This window comes from Argopecten irradians, unplaced genomic scaffold (genome assembly GCF_041381155.1).
Source record: "Argopecten irradians isolate NY unplaced genomic scaffold, Ai_NY scaffold_0034, whole genome shotgun sequence".
Classification (NCBI taxonomy): Eukaryota; Metazoa; Mollusca; class Bivalvia; order Pectinida; family Pectinidae; genus Argopecten; species Argopecten irradians.
Window position 1 is genome coordinate 1,292 of NW_027187501.1, and position 18,201 is coordinate 19,492.

At 36.7% G+C, this 18,201-nt stretch overlaps 1 pseudogene; it reads right to left on the reverse strand.

Annotated features, from left to right (window-relative positions):
* Positions 1-3,399: 3,399 nt before the first annotated feature.
* LOC138311495 (uncharacterized) lies at positions 3,400-17,685 on the reverse strand (annotated as a pseudogene).
* Positions 17,686-18,201: the final 516 nt, after the last annotated feature.

Below are 18,201 nucleotides of genomic sequence, written 5' to 3' on the forward strand. Positions count from 1 at the left end.
GGAGATAAATAACTTGAGGCGTGTGCGTGATGAAGCTCGTGAAGAGGTAAAATCTCTTGAGACATGATAAGTGCTTCATTCTTTATCGTCAGAAAGTGTAAATGGCAATGATGATTTATGTAGAAACATGAGTAGGCATCAGCTGGGGAGATTTTTGGAAAATTTTTCCTGTAGCCTTAGTGTGTTTGTGAAGGCCACGAACAAGAATCTACCACTGCAGGAACAGTTATTCATTACCTTGTTAAGCTGCGACACAATGTTTCGTTTGATTTTCTTGCACATGTGAAAGGATCCCAAAACAACGATGGGTCGGATTATTTTTGGAAGTGGATAGATCTGTTGCATGCCAAAATAGGTTTTTTGTGAAATGGCCAGATAGAGAAACAATTTTCCAAAACCATTCCACCTGTGTTCAAATGAAAAAGTTTCCTCGCGATAACATCATAGTTACTGATTGTATATTGTGGAAATCTATCCATGGGAAGCTCCTAGAGAACTTATTAGCTAGGTGCACAATAGTATTTAAGTAGCTTATAACGAGGACATACCGCAGTTACAGTGTTCATACTTGCTTTCCCTACCTGCAGCCCACTAGGAATCCATTAACTTTTTATAATAAATCTATAAAGCAAAGGGGAGGACGATGTTTCCAGATGTCCACAAATTGTGCGCGCGTCCAATTTTTAAAAGTTTCACACATTTTCAAACTTACCCCCTTGAACAGCATTTTTGGCAGAACCGAGGGGCATCATGCTAGCAAGAATACAATTTGCTACAAAATGATGCTCAGCCCAAAAAATTCCCCGTCCAGCAATTTCATAACCAACAAAAAAGGTAAAAAAACAAACAAATGCCTGCTCAGAGGTAGAGTCAACAAGGAAAAATATCAGTCTGTAAGAATCCATAACGAGGTGATGGTAATAGGGACTAAATGAAGAACAGAATTAATAACCATATTAGAAAGGAACAATGCCAGTTCATGTGTTACAAAGTTTGAAAGACTCGTTCCCGCTCCGCCACCCGCCCACCCGTGCCCATGCCGACCGTCCCTCCCACCGCCCGTGCGTAACCCCCAACACAGCCCCCATTGTGGAGTTGTGGGGTGGGGGGGGTGCCGCCCCCGACGCTCCACTCTCATACTGCCGACCCGCGCCCTCCCCCGCGGCCCCCCGCAAACCCTGCAAGCAAAATACGACCCCCCCCCTCCACTTGCGTTAGGCCCCCCCCACTTCCTCGCTCCCCTTCCTCGCATCTAAGCCAACTCCAACGGCAGACTACACTCCCGACCCCAATTTCACCCTCCGGCCCCCACCCACCTGACCGCCAGCGACCACACCTCACCTCGCAACGGGCCATACACAGCCGCCGTCCCCGGAAATTTTTGGTGAGCATCAACAAAATCAAGTTGTGATAAAATGAATAACTGTCATTTGTGCAGCATAACTAATCTAAAGAGTTTTTAGGCATTGAATACAAAGAGTGAATAAGTGATGGAGATGTATGTTCTAAAAGCGTTGGAAAAGTGAAATAAGGCGGAAAGGAGAAAAAATGTGATTAATTAAAATTTTAAAGGATTTCGAAGGTTTTTATTCGTTGGTTAAATACTGGTCCATATGGAATTGAGAATAATTCCAAGGCTGATATTGCTATTAATTTAAATAAAACATTGAGAATCAATTATCTTACAAAGAGTAACAGGTTTTGTCTTAATTTGAAATCATCAGTTAAAGATTACTGTATTCGACCCCAATAAAGAGTCCATATTCTGTAATGTTGGACTACATTTTCCACAATATTTTTCACTTGCACATACTTAGGATAAACAGTTTTAATTTGGGGGGAAAAATCAATAAAAGGAAACTGTTGGCCGTAAGTTCGGCATGAAGTTATTGCTTAAAAAAATGGATGAGAGGGGCCCCTTTCTGGGTTGAATACAGTATGTGTACAATACTAATAAATTATCTGTGAGCCTGTCTATGCGAATTTGTCAAATTATGGTAAATTATTTTATTTAAAAATGAAAAATGATCTTTATCGTGATAATAGAGTTACCATAATGTGACAAGTACATTAACAATGCAAACAGATGTAACTTTTTGTGTACCCTGCCACATGTCTATCGGCAAGATATATCGCGCGATATAGAGGAACTGAACACTGATGTCTGGGATATATGTATCACCAATATTTTGCTACAAGACAATAATTTATGATACACCAATAATCATCTTTATTACTTACTTTACCACTTTCTTGCCAAATTCAAAGTTAAATTGCATTTAGATTCAAAACATTGTCATTTTATTCAAACATGTAAAAAGATTTCCAAAACTATTTCCCAGTCAATACTAATTTAAAAAAAAATAAAAAAAAAAAAGGTTCTGAAAAAGATCAAAAAATTTTAAAAAAAAAAAGAAAAAAAAAAGAATAGTATCATATTTTAAAAAAACAGTGTACCTGATCATAAGTGTATCAAATATTATATTGTAAAAAAAAATATAACATGTATCGCATATAAATCATGTATCTGTCAATAATCATTGCACTTCCAGGATCCATACACCATAATATATATACCAGAATGTACTGATGTTTCAGCAGATTTACAACTTGAGATAGTTCATAAAATATCTCACAGTTAATACAACATTTATAAATCTGAAGAAGCAAAAGAAAACCAATAATAATTTCTAAACTGAAAAAGTCAATAAATTTATTATGCGAACAACAACATATATTAACAAAATCTGCACCATTTAAGATATATCACTTCAGCATAAAATATAACCTTCTTGGTGATCGCGCTATGAAATTACCATTCGTATTGTATGAAAAATACCATTCGTATAGTTTAAGTTTACATTCTATATAGGACATATCACAGATAAGTTTAACCTGTGCATATGCACCAGTATATATTTACCACTTCTATCGATAATAGGATATATCACATTAAAGTTTAACCTTCTGCGCATATAATATTAAGGACATATCTCATTAAAGTTTAACCCTTTCTTTTTATATTTACCTTCTATATACATGTATAGGCCATATCACATATATAAATTTAAAGTTAACCTTCTATAGCAGGACACATCTGTGATTTCACAACTTTTATAAGACATTATCACCCCAGCAAGATATATTACTCACAATTTTAAATTAACTTCTATATAGTCTTAGAGGAGAATATCTGTATTAAAATACATAAATCTGCATTAAATTACACAAAACAATACCTGGTAATTCCTCAAAATGTGTGCAAAATTCTCATAAAAAAAATAATGTAATTTCATCTATGCTTGGATTATACATATATTTCCAGTCTTCTAAACAAAACCTCTATAATCATGCAATAAATGGACAAATCAAGATAATAAAAATAACTAACGAGTCATGTCAGTCGTAATGAAATTTTGGCATTATATATCATCACGATATCAGCAGAACAGTGTGAAAATTATTAAATGGAATAGAACTATTTCAAAAAAGATATCAATTTAAAATAAATATACATATTTACATATCATTGCGTAATACATGTCACAAGTGAGTGCATCAAAGTCATACAGTTTGATTCTCGCAAACAGTTCACATGTGTAATGTATATCTGTATACACAGAGACGCATTGTTCATCGACTCAAGGAATCACACCGTATTTTGTTTTTTCTTTTCCCTCTCTATCATTTTGGACAATACCATGTCTTTGACTTTGGCAGTCCTTTAAACACTAGTCAATAGAGTTCTGCATGGATTGTGGACCAAATTTGGCCACCAAACATCCTTGGGGGAGGGGACAGAACTTGTATAAATTTTGGCTCTGAGCCCCTGGGGGCAGGCGGGGCGGGGCCCTCTTCAAACTTCAAGCACAACGCTGGATGAAACCCAGTTGTCACATCTGTCGCTCCACCCAACCAATGTCTGCATTATCGTCCGTTGTCTTGCAAACAATATAGGAAATAAAGGTAAACAAAAACGTTCTTGATCGTCGTCTGCAGGCTTGGGGGACTTCTGATTTTGCACAGATCCGGAGAATTCCTTGTATGGCACTAAGTACTGTTTTCAAGACGTCTAGTCAACAACTCAGGTAAAGGTAAAAAACCACAACCTTCCAAAACTTCTCAAGTTTCTCTATCATTTTACTTATGAAAACCATTGTCCTCTGTTGATTCGGGTGTGCCCACGAACACAATCCATAGGGCTCCAAAACCACAAAGTCAGTGTAGTTTTCCATCACACACGTACTTTTGCATCTGTACTTGGGCAAAGTACTTATGACTCCTTTTCAGAGAGAATGATGCATTAAGACAGAAGCTATTGTCCAAAATGGCCGCTTTAATGGTTTTATCCCTGATGTTGTATGGACACTTTATTTCAAGTAGGCCTTTCCCGCAACACTCACAATTTACATGACCATCCGGTGAAGCTCCCAGAAAAGGTTTCTGTTCTGGTATCACAAATCCTGCCTTCCTTGTGGAACGTTCAGGGATAAAATGTTGGCCTGAGATATCCTTTCATGACAATTTCTCCTTTTGGATAGGTCTGAAGATCCACTCTGTTGTCCGACTCCATTAACAGTTTGGTACAGTTTATATCCATCATCCTCATGAAGTTTCCCCCCAGTTCAAGGCAGGCACATTAGGCGATGACGTGTTCGGGATGCAGATCTTCTTGAGGAGTGACACTGATGGTTTCTCAATTGAAGTATTCATTACCTCACCCCTGCCACTGAAGCTGTAATGCGGCCAGACCTCTGGTGATGCCATGTCAAAGAGCTCGACTGACTGTGTGTGAGCTCTTCTATTTTCCTTGATTGATTTGCTGAAATCTTAACAGTACTAAAGGTTCTGTCGCATAACTCTGAGAGATCTTCCTTCGATGCAGTTGAATACTGGTGACTGTACAACTCCCTCAGTGGAGGTGGAAGTGTCTTGTCTTCTAGCTTTGGTCCTAGTCCAATAAAATTTCCGGAAAACTCTTTAAAGGCACTTAACCCAACCAAATTCTCTCCTAACGAACTCAATGACTGTAAGAATGTCTGTTGTTCTTCTTCACTGGCAGGTGTTGGCATTGTCTTCTTTCTTTTTTTCTTGATTAAACGATCTTTCGCCTCTTGTTTAATATAGAACTGAATCTCTGAGATTGGTGCAGGCTTAACATCCTTTGTAAAGCACTGGTTCCACAAACAGGACTCATCTGTACAGGCAGACCTTGTAATACCCCAAAACGGACGGCAGCTTCCATCTTGGAAAAGGAGGGCACCAATATGCGAGCAAGTCTCCCCCAAGCCTAAAAAGAATTTTTTTTAAAATACAATATTAACTTGAATGTTTAACGGATGATTTTATCACAAAATTGATCAGTGCTTTGGCTGATATGTGTTTTCAGGCCAAGACAGACATAAAAAATAAAGCAACAAGCTTATTTCATTGTAATACTATTTCTGTAAAAACGATTAATTTGAAGATCATCTCTGGTCAGAAAGATATCTTTTTTCATTTATTAAAAATTTACATTACTAATTTTTATTCACATTGCAAACAAATGGAAGAATATTTATCTATATAAGACTTTAGATTATTCTCAAAATATTGAACTTAAGAAAAATTTACGGTACATTTCCACATCCTCCTAAGTCAAACAAAAAAATATAATTTAATCACATAAAATATGTAACATAATATAATTTATGAAGTGATATATAAAATATAATTACCCTGCCATACAGTCGCAATGGGCAGTAATTACTGGTCCATCTCTCTTCAGAGCTACCCAAGGGTGATGAGGTTCATCGGTTACTCCTCCATGAGGGTTTTCACATCAGCCTTTGCAATTATATTTCCTGTGACTGTCTTCTCTGTGAACAAACTGTCTGTACCCATCCAGAGACAAAGAATACATGGGCGTCCAGGGATTCTGTTAATTTTCCTATGGCCTCATGATGAATATACACCTGTAGAATAAATTTCTTCATTTTAATGAATATTTTCTAATAATTTTTCAATCATATACAGCTGGGTAGAAAAATCAAAATGGATATGTTTTATATCATATATATTTTTTATATTTATCTCAATTAAACCGTTTTAAAAAATCTTCAAATTTAATGTGAATTTTACAGTTTGCTGTTATTATTTTGCTTTCTTATTTACAAGTTAGACTTGTTACGCCCTGAAATATATGATTGTATAGATATAGAAATTCACTTAATACAACAGACAATAAGTTATAAATGAGAAATTTCTGGATGAAATCATGTTTAGAAAAAAAAATCATGGATATGATACATGATTGATAAGATATACAGCAAAAAATATGTACAAGTATCAGAAGATAATTCCTAAATGTGATAACATATTACCACCTACATTTAATCAATTGTGGAGTGTCATGTATAATTCCATGTTTGTCAACGAGGACACTTTAAATCATAGATCTTATTTTAGTGTTTATACAGGTACAGATAAAACATCAAATATTTTTATCATATTAATAATCTATAAATGTATGATTTTATTTTAATTTTTTAAATTTTATCATTATTCATTATTTTACTACATTGTGTTATTTTGATGTAGATTTTCTATATGTACATGTATATTTCTTGTCATTGATACCTAAATGTCTGTCACAGCAAAATACCAAACATGGGGATACAGGTATACAAGGTACCTGCAAATACTTCAGGTATACAAAAAATACCTTCATAAAGTAACTTATGTTTAACTCTGGCGGGGCCCCCCAAGGATCTGTCGTCATGGCCACCAGGCCTTAAGGTCCTTTTCCCATTCCTTTCCCACCCCATTCTTTCCCACCACCCACCACGGTAAGGTGACACCTTACATGAGATGATTCAGTCAGGTGTCACAGGTAGCTAGGTAATTACCTATCGTTCTTTAACCCCATGGGGTTCATTAGGATTATGGATAGCATGCTGTGACAGCCTGTGTTCCTGTAATTAACTGTTACTAATTATAGGGTTAATACCACAGGTTCTTAGCTCACTGACAAAATGATATTATGAGTATATTTTGGGAGTTTCTCGTATAATACATGTAGTACTGTGGTAGTTAATCTATAATTAGGGAGTAATATGTAGCTGTAGATTCCTCTAATTTTTTTGGAGAAACGGTTGATGAATCTATCAACCACTTTCACGTACATTGAAGACATTACCAGTATACCCGTTGACACCCATATGGTTTTGTTTCAAATTAAAAATGATTGGCCGACTCAGAACCTATTCATATACTTGACTATCATTCCGAAACATGTTTCAAGACAAATACCCCAGATCATGAGCTGAGCAGACTTTTTCCCAATACCTGTCTATTCATATCATGCATGGTCCAAATTGTCACATGGATTTGATTATTTAAATATTATATATAAAACTGCTAGGCACAGATAATAAACCGTGGTCACGTGACCCTTTAGTTTACATTACCTGTATAGGTCACCGTTCAGTCAGGTGTATCAATGCCAAAAAATAGATCGAAACGGGCCTACTTCTGTACATATTTGATTACCAGCACTAGGGTGGACTAGTTAGGTATTTAAAACTGTCGTAGCGTATATTCACAGTTAAAGATAATTATACATGTTGATTTGTTGTCTTTACAAAGTCCCTGATGACAAACTTAATACTTTAATTAATACTCACGTGGAAATTTGATGAGGTAACTGGTACACATCGTTAGTAGACTGTAAATGGTCGGCCATTTGCTACTCGCGTCATTTGACCCAGTAAGTCAGCAGGATCGACCTTGTAGGGGCATTTAACAAAATTATATCTTCCCTTTGCAAGCCTTCTTTGATAATTATTGATGTCTCTAGTACCTTGATTCGAGGATAAATGTTGTAACTATTAATGATATCATCAGTCTGATTGTAAGAAGCCTTCATATCTCTTAACTGTCATCAATTGTTTAACTGTAATATTTTCTTAATTACATAAATTTCGCATATTGGTGCTGTTAACATATAACCTTTATGTTAAGAAATGCTTATTTATTTTTTTAAAAATAAATCATGAAAGACTTAAATGTAAATTAACACCTATTAAGTAGGTCATAGTTCATGTGTAGCATGTATGTGAAGGAATATACGGGGAACAGAGAATTAGTTTTACCTTACTATGTATCATATATGTAATCGTGTGTGTGTGTGTTAGTTATACATTGTTTGTTTATTTGTCCTTAAATTGTTATTGTTCTAAATATCCAGTTAAAATGGTATATACCCTTATTTTGTATTAATCATACGATAGGAATTACAAATTGTTAACATGTCGGCACAAAGTTTGCCATGTTGGATTAAATATCGACGCGTATTAATTTTAGATTGCGATAATGCTGGAGCCAAATTTGTTGGTCTTATTTTCGAAAGGACATGTGTTTATTAATGTCGTTATATGTGTTTGATATTCATGCCTTCGAAGTTTTATGCACAATAAAGTATACAAACATACATATGCAAAACTTGTCATAGAACTGTCTTCTGAGTACATATGTTCACCATGTAGGCTGCTCTGTTAAGGCAATGGTATGGATATTTGCATTCACGTTACCATTAAGATGAATCCTCCTTTTATCATGTTACCAGCAACTGCAAGGATAATACCATAGTGAGGAGAATTTGTCACAGATGTCTCGCTTTACTATCCATACTAGTAAATCCGAGCGACGCCGCTGGGTCCTCGATGCAATTGTTATTAAAAAAACATTTTTCTCAACTAAAGCCTCTGATAATATGTTTAGATGAAAAGTTTGTTATTTGTCATATATATTGATATTTTTAGACTCAATGAAATGTCGGCACGAATCAGAAAGTTTAATACTCGGGTTGTTTATTGATCCCACAGGGATATGTGAATTTGTTAACAGTTTTTGAAATAGGGACACCCAGACAGTGTCATGGGGCCTCGAAGGACATTTTAGATTTTAGAACGTTTTAGAAGGTCCATGTCACAAAATCGAGTATAATCATAACTTCTACCACTACCCGTAATTCGCCCGTAATTAACATTATTTGCAGACCAATTCATGTAAACCTAATGGGGGCGCATATCAAAGAACCCAAAATGTAAGTTCGTGGGAGAAACTAGAGGCTCCCAGAGGGCCAGTATCGCTCACCGTGCTGGTTTGTAAATGCGCAAATAATGTACTTGAGTACTGGTTCTTTGTTTTCTTTTCTGATAGGAAATTTTCAATATTAACCTCTAAATACCCAAATGGAGGGCCACGCCCTCCAATGCCCCCCCAGAGGGTGCAGAGCACAAAATTTATACAAGTCTTTATCCCTTCTCCCCAATGATGTTTTGTGGCCAAATTTGGGGTATGCGATTTATTGAATTTTACTATAATATCCCTATTGGTCCCCGCCCCTCGCTGCCCCCCCGGGACCAACAGCCAAAAGTATTTATACAAACTCAGTTCTTATTCTCCCAAGGATATTTCTTTGCCAAATTTGGTTATACATGTCCATGCAGAACTCTATGACTAGAAGCGATTTAAAGGGATTTACCTCTTTTTCCCCTATTTGGGCCTCACCCCCTCCAGCCCCCGGAGGCCAGATTCCAAAATTTATACAAGTTCTGTTACCCCTTTCCCCAAGGATGTTTGTGGCCAAATTTGTTTCCAAATCCATGCAGAACTGTAAGAACTATTAGCGATGTTTGTTTGTTTGTTTGATTAATTAACGTCCCTATTAACAGCTATGGTCATGTAAGGACGGCCTCCCATGTATGGCGGTGTGTTGCGTGTATGTTGTGCGAGGTGCGTGTTTTGGGAGACAGCGGTATATTTTTATATTGTTGTCCTTACTTGTATAGTGGAAAACTGTTGCTCCTTTTTTATACGTGCTGAATCACTGGAAGCATGTCCACCAGAAGACACACAATGCAACATTTTCCCCGCCCAGGTCACATTATTACTGATCTAACGGGCGGACATCAGTACGTTTCCCACTCCCTTGTATAGCTGAGCACTAGCAGGAGAAATGAATTCCTAACACATGGGTTAAGATTAAATATAGCACGCGATAATATCGCTAGAAAGCTTTGGGTATATTTTTTGAACCAATGCTTATCTCATTAATTGGTCCTATTCCAAGAAAAATAATTTGTAGAAGTCAACGGAATAAGAAACAGGAGCTCTCTAAAATTTACTACACAATTGATTTTAATAATTTTCATTTATTAAGAGGAAAGCTGGAGTCGCCGGCCGAAATAAGCCACTGACGCTTACTGGTCAGTAATAATAAACTGGCATAGATGCCCGATGTAGGATTTTTTCTGCATAGGTACTCCGGCATTCCTGCCACAAACACAATGGCCTTCCTTTGCGTGGCACCTGGCTTGTTAATAGGGATCTTTAAACCTAATAAATCCAAAAGTGATTAACCCACTTAGACCACTGTCGTGCCTCATATAGTATATACTTTTGTAACTTTGAGAGTAACAATCAACTCATTGATTTGTGAATGTATTATATTTGCGTAAGTAGTTTTGAGCAAAATGTTTTACAAACCACACTATGACAGTAAATGTAGACGAGGCACGTTGTTTGTTTTTAATTTATAGTTGGATTGAGCAATTATGCTAATATCAAGTGCACCTCCACATTACTTGGTTACAACATTGTAGTTGCAAAATGGAGTCCGTTTTTCACAGCCTATCTACAGATTTACTTCAATCTACCAGACTTCCATGTCAGTCCAGCACACCATAGGGACGTTTCACACCTAACCATCAACCTATAATTTTTTTCATCGACCGACTTTCTGTCGGGCCAAGTACACAAATTCAGGGACACACGTTCATCGTTGTATCATCATCATGACCGCTATACTATTCTGATTGTATTGTATAATAGTACTCAGAGGAAACAATGAACTTACCCTGCAACACAGTTACACGATGCACTGTCTACATTTCCTTCTGAAGAAAAACAAACATTAGAGCAAACATTATACAAGTTCTGTTCCCTTCCCCCAAGGATGTTTGTGGCCAATATTTGGTTACATTTCATTCAGAGAACTCTATGACTAGTAGCGATTTAAAGGTTTTACCTCTATTTCCCATATTGGGCTCCCCGCCCCTCCTGCCCCCGTGGGGGCCAGAGACAAAATTTATACACGTTCTGTTCCCCTTTCCCCAAGGATATTTGTGGTCAAATTTGGTTACATTCAATTCAGAACTCTATGACTAGTAGCGATTTAAAGGATTTACCTCTATTTCCCCTATTGGGCCCTGCCCCCCGGGGGGTCAGAGCCAAAATTTAAACAAGTTCTGTTCCCCCTCTCCCAAGGATGTTTGTGGCCAAATTTGGTTACAATCCATGCAGAACTCTAGGACAAGTAGCATTTTATAGGAAATGTTGACGGACGGACGGACGACGGACGCCACGCCCATGACATAAGCTCACCGGCCCTTCGGGCCAGGTGAGCTAAAAAATCAGCAGTATTTTAATCCTTTTTGTACTAATAACACATAAATCAGTTACATTAAACATGCATATGTCTTTCATCCTTTGAGACGCATTATCCCCAATGTCGTGATTCACATGTAAAAAAACTCGCGAGTTCATATAATAAATTATTATGATGTTAAAGGCATCACATGTTGTAAAATATTGTTAAAACCCATTGGATGGGGGCGCTTATACAACTTCAACTTCTTCTCTAGAAGATGGGAGGTGCGCTTATAAAGGGAGGGTCGTTAATTTAATATTTCGGCGAAAACGATATATACACGTACGTATTGGGCGAGTCAAAAGGAAATATGTCGTCGCCAAAAGTGCTCGGGACGTATTCGTCCAAAACACCGAGTGACTTATCCTCCTCATCTACATCCTTGATCACAGATAGGGAACAGAAACTCAACACATTATTTTATATCTTAGGTTCATAAATGTCGTCTGCAAATGGCCCAGGGGTCTGTTCACGACAGCTTCATCCTGACCCACAGTGGTGTTGGAACGACAGTGGACCAGATGTATGGATGGCTGTTAGGGGATTCGGGTTATCCCTTGAGGCCATGGCTTCTTACACCAGTAGCCATCCCTGCATCCAAAAGTGATGAAATGTATGTGCATTAAAGCGAATATATATATTTGATTGAGTAACATTCTTAATATATATACGTTAACGTGTATATGTTTGGAATCACGAAGGTCCCAAATTCGCTTTAAACATGCAATTTAAGTATAAGGGACGTGAATTAATTTATCCGTGAAACATATAATAGATAGAAACTATCCGATGTGAATAATCACAAGGAGACTTGGTCCACTACATGTAATTTTATAGAGTACATAACAAAACACCATGCAGAGAACGAAATGCAAGCAGAAAACAAGTACATGCATTAAAAGGTTATTTTAATAAGAAGGTAATGAAATCACTGATCTTTATACACAATTTATTTTTTCAGTTCGCAATTGTACATACCCGGTAATAAAGATGTATACATACAGGCTTACATACTAAATGTACCTACATACAGACAGATAGACAAACAAACTAATCAATTAAGTCTCTTTGTTATCCATGCAGGTACAACAAATCTAATATGAAAACAAGGAATGTGGTAGAGAGATCTTTTGGACTGCTTAAGTCAAGATTCAGGTATTTTAGTTTGTACAAAAATTGATTTCCTTTATATCAATGGAAGTAAAATAATGATAAATTGAATCAGTACATAAGGAAAATATAAACGAGTATGTCAAATACATGTAGTTGCATGCAGGTGCAAATATATGGCCATGTATCCATTGTACATGTATAATCAAACTTCAATTTCAATTATTTTTTTCTATATATTTGTTTAACATAGGAGAGTATACTATCATAATATAAAGCACATACATGTATGTATATGATATATCATTTTTAGAAAGATTTTTTATTTTTTAGATGTACGAAACTGGAATTAGTTTCACAAATGGTTCTCTGAAAATTCCTTTCAGGTCTTTACACAAGTCTACTGGTTGCATCATGATTTTCTCCAGCAAAAACATGCAAGGTGGTTTACGTTTGTTTTATTCTTCACAACTTGTGCATTGATAATGCGGTTGACCCTCCCGAGAATGAAAATAGATCCAGAACCAGAACCAGAAAACATCCAATACCATGGACATCTGGAAGATGGACGCGATGTCAGAAGAAATATAATTTACATATAGTGTAGTATAATATATATAAATAATAAGAATTTTAGACTTTGAAATTTGGACTAATATATAATTATCTACATATATCTTTCATATAAATGATAAGAATTTTAGAAATTTTATAATTTATTATATCAAATTATATAATGTATAACATGGCGACGAATGTAGTATAATATATATAAATGATAAGAATTTTAGACTTTGAAATTTGGACTTATATATAATTATCTACATATATCTTTCACGTATGTTACACTGTGTAGGTCAAGCACATGTGTTTCATATTTACAATAGTATATGTACGTGCATGTAAAGTCTATTGAAAACCAACCTCTGTTAGGGTCATTGTATTGCTATTAATTACATAGCTATGTTATTAATTATGTTACATGATAAGTCTAATGAGTAAACATGTTTCCCTATGTAATCACAGCAACTACGTTGGGTCATCTGGTCCAGGTATTGGCTTTCATACCCAAATATTGACATATGTTATCCTGATGTACTGCTATATTAACTCGCCAATAATCTCTGTACAGAGTCGATTCCTAAGACTCCAATAAACGTATCGTACCATTCACTGAACCTGCGTTGGAGTTCTACATCTATACACACCACAACAACCTACGAAACTACACGAAGTTATAAACATCATAATAGTTGATTTAATGAACAGATATTCTTGTTACCATTCCATTTCTGTTTTTTTAGCCCACCATCATCAGATGGTGGGCTATTCAAATCGCCTTTCGTCCGTGGTCCGTCGTCCGTCCGTCCTTCCGTCCTTCCGTCCGTCCGTCCATCCGTTAACAATTCTTGTTACCGCTATTTCTCTAAAAGTACTGAAGGGATCTTTCTCAAATTTCATATGTAGGTTCCCTAGGACCCTAGTTGTGCATATTGTATTTTGGGACTGATCGGTCAACAAGATGGCCGCCAGGCAGCCATCTTGGATTTTGATAGTTAAAGTTTGTTACCCCTATTTCTCAGAAAGTACTGAAGGGATCTTTCTCAAATTTCATATGTAGGTTCCCCTAGGACCCTAGTTGTGCATATTGCATTTTGGGACTGATCGGTTAACAAGATGGCCGACCGGTGGCCATCTTGGATTTTGATAGTTAAAGTTTGTTACCGCTAATTCTCAGAAAGTACTGAAGGGATCTTTCTCAAATTTCATATGTAGGTTCCCCTAGGACCCCAGTTGTGCATATTGCATTTTGGGACTGATCGGTCAACAAGATGGCCGACCGGTGGCCATCTTGGATTTTGATAGTTAAAGTTTGTTACCCCTATTTCTCAGAAAGTATTGAAGGGATTGTTCTCAAATTTTATATGTAGGTTCCTCTAGGACCCTAGTTCTGCATATTACATTTTGGGACTGATCGGTCAACAAGATGGCCGACAAGCAGCCATCTTGGATTTTGATAGTTAAAGTTTGTTACGGCTATTTCTCAGAAAGTATTGAAGGGATTGTTCTCAAATTTCATATGTAGGTTCCCCTAGGACCCTAGTAGTGCATATTGCATTTTGGGACTGATCAGTCAACAAGATAGCCGCCAGGTAGCCATCTTGGATTTTGATAGTTAAAGTTTGTTACCGCTATTTCTCAGAAAGTACTGAAGAGATCTTTATCAAATTTCATATGTAGGTTCCCCTAGGGCCCCAGTTGTGCATATTGCATTTTGGGACTGATCGGTCAACAAGATGGCCGACTGGTGGCCATCTTGGATTTTGATAGTTAAAGTTTGTTACCGCTATTTCTCAGAAAGCACTGAAGGGATCTTTCTCAAATTTCATATGTAGGTTCCCCTAGGACCCAGTTGTGCATATTGCATTTTGGGACTGATCGGTCAACAAGATGGCCGACCGGTGGCCATCTTGGATTTTGATAGTTAAAGTTTGTTACCGCTATTTCTCAGAAAGTTTGAAGGGATTGTTCTCAAATATCATATGTAGGTTCCTCTAGGACCCTAGTTCTGCCTATTGCATTTTGCGACCACCATCTTGGATTTTGATAGTTTAAAGTTTGAAAAGCAGAAAAAAGAATTGTAAGTTTGAAAAGCAGAGAAAAGATCCCTCTTTCATTTGTCAGACATAGATCAATCTTTGGTGGGCGCCAAGATCCCTCTGGGATCTCTTGTTTGTTACTATGTCTGAAATTTAAAATAAGATGAGCAAGATTAAAAACACTTGAGAAATCGAAGTATCAATAGTGTCTTGAATGAAAAGTAAGTTACTATTTTCTGGCAGCCATAACAGAATTAAATGAATTACCATATCCATAACAGGTGCAATCATAAACCCCTATATTAAGGCAAAAATCACGACACTACGAATCTATAATCCAAATATAATGAAGAAATCAATGTCAGTTATTATAGAGATTGAACAGTGTTTTGATTGCGTTAAAGGTGGTATGAAAGCAATGGGATACAGACATATTCAATGTAGCGCGTTAATAAACCGTTACAATGCTTGAACACATGTTTTGTTTTGATGTCAAATACATATTTAATTGGATCTAATAAAAAATCTTTATTGTTATTTTAAAATCCGTCAACTTATGACGCAAAATCCTATCGAAGCGTTAACTAGAAGTAGTCCGAACCTGCACTGCGTTTGTATTCATACGTCATTGCGTTTACGCTAATTTGAACGCAACTCCCCTCCCGTTGACTATATAGGGACATATGTAAATATATACTGATAACAGTTTTTCATGCAACACTTGCACTAAAACCTTAACATGTTGAATTTGGCCCATTGGGCTTCTTAAAATTCTCAAAATCAAACATTTTGTTCTTATACATGATATTTGATGTTTCATTTATTAATCTGTCATTAGCATCAAATAGTTATATATTCCTTCCATTGACGACCCCACAACACCTTCAATACCAACGATGAAAGCTTTTGAAATCACAGTTAGAATCTGTAATCACAAATGGATGTACAATGTCTGATAAAAAATGTGTAATATAACTGAAATAATGAAGCTATTATTCAATGGCATTGCATTTCATTATATTTACTTATCATTTCTACTATATAAACTAACCGAGCCAAAGTGAAGTCTATGTGAGTAAATGAAACCCAAAACATGACCATTATGATGTCAATAATGTTGAAATAGTAATTGAGACATATACCTGCTCCTGCATCTGTGAGAGTGGTTTGGGAGCTGACCCTCCACCTGTCTGTCTCTGCATCATCATGCGGGCAGACTCCCTTTTTCTTGTTTCCCCCACCATGTCCTGCCACTTCTTCTTTATTTCATCTCTACTTCTGGTTGTAGGGCTTATCGCATTGATGCTGCTCACGAACAGAATAAAAGATAAAAATGATGCATGTAAAAAAAAAAGGTTCTCTCTCGGCTCCGAACTGGACACACATATTTTACACATTCCTATCTATTGAGAGGGGAGGATCCTCCTACATGCCATGCATGTGATTCTCCTCTCACAGTGGAGCATATTTTATTGCATTGTATTGATTTTAAACACATACGAGATAAATACTACGATGTCTCCGACATGTACACTTTATTTCATGCCGCGAGACATAATCGTATTTCCAATTATCTCAAAGAGATCGGTATTTTAAGCAAAATATGAACGTTTTCTCATCATACATCGTATCAACTGAACATTTCATCGTTTCATCAACATTGTCATGACCTTAGCTGTTAATAGGACGTTAATTAATCAAAAAAACAAACAAATCATCAACATTGTGCATGAGTTTTCTCATGTGTTTTAGCCAAAACTATTTTATCCCATGCAAACCTTTTTTTATCAAATAAACGTTTACAATCTGTGTTTTAGTCCTTACTTGCTTTTTCTTACCCTGAACTTTTATCCTGATATTAATGCATGACTTGTAGTTTGGCCCTAAATGACCATAGTTGTCGATGGGCCGTAAAACTCAAACAAACAAACAAACAAACAAACAAAAATGTAAAAATGAGAAATGGAAGACTGTCCTTTTTACCTGTTGATAATCATAACAAAGGTCATTGGCTTAATCAACTTAATTCTTAAGTAAGAAACCTTCCTTAAAATTCGTAATGCTTTTCCTAAGGAGAATATTGATTGCTTGATGGGCTTACAGCGTGCTACCCCAACTGAGAACGACGCGTGTATATAAAGTAAACCCATACCGCTCTACCGCTGACTTGTATCGATGTACTGAAATTAGTGTAGCCAGTTTTTTCAGACTCGAGTACTGTCGCCAATCCACAGGTAAATCGCGGGTGCTCTGGCTATATTATAGCTGTACCAAACACAATCGTAATTGTTACAAATACTATAAAAGCTTGTGCTAGTTATGTGCCTCTCATGAAACGTAGACGTACCTGTCTGTGATCTGTTGCCAGACGTCAGCCTTTTTTATAGTAACAGTCGAGCTGAACTTGCACTGAATAATATCTATGTGCTGGATAGCTAGCTCTGCAAGCGTCTGGCATTCAGTTTCCGTAAAGTTCGGACGCCTCTTCATTTTGTTCTCCATTGCCTATCGTCTGCTGCTGCCTTGGGCGATGTTTTTTTTTACAAATGAATCCTACGTGTACCCGTAAAGTTACAAATGCTTTGTGAAACGGTACCCTGTATTTTAATCAGATTGGGAAGAATAGAAAAGATAAGATCCTAAATTTTGTCGCCTTTTACGATCATGCAATAGGGGCAACAGGTACAATTCTAACGCCCTACATGCAGGGCATTGACAGTCGGGAATATGTTTATGCAAGTTTTAATTGCTAATCTGATGCTTGTTGATAAAATATAACTCGGGATACTTGCTAAACAATACTCTCAATTTTCCTTGCGCATGCTTGACCTGAATCACGTTTATTGAAATCTCGCGGTAGTTCACGAGATTTTATCATACTGGGGGCAACCACAACAACAATATGGCGGCGATTGTACCGGTTGACAATGACAGCGAGTGGGAAAAGTGTCTTAGAGGAGTTCCCGACTTTGATATTGCTAAATTAAAGCATTACCTCATTACAAATCGAAACGAGAC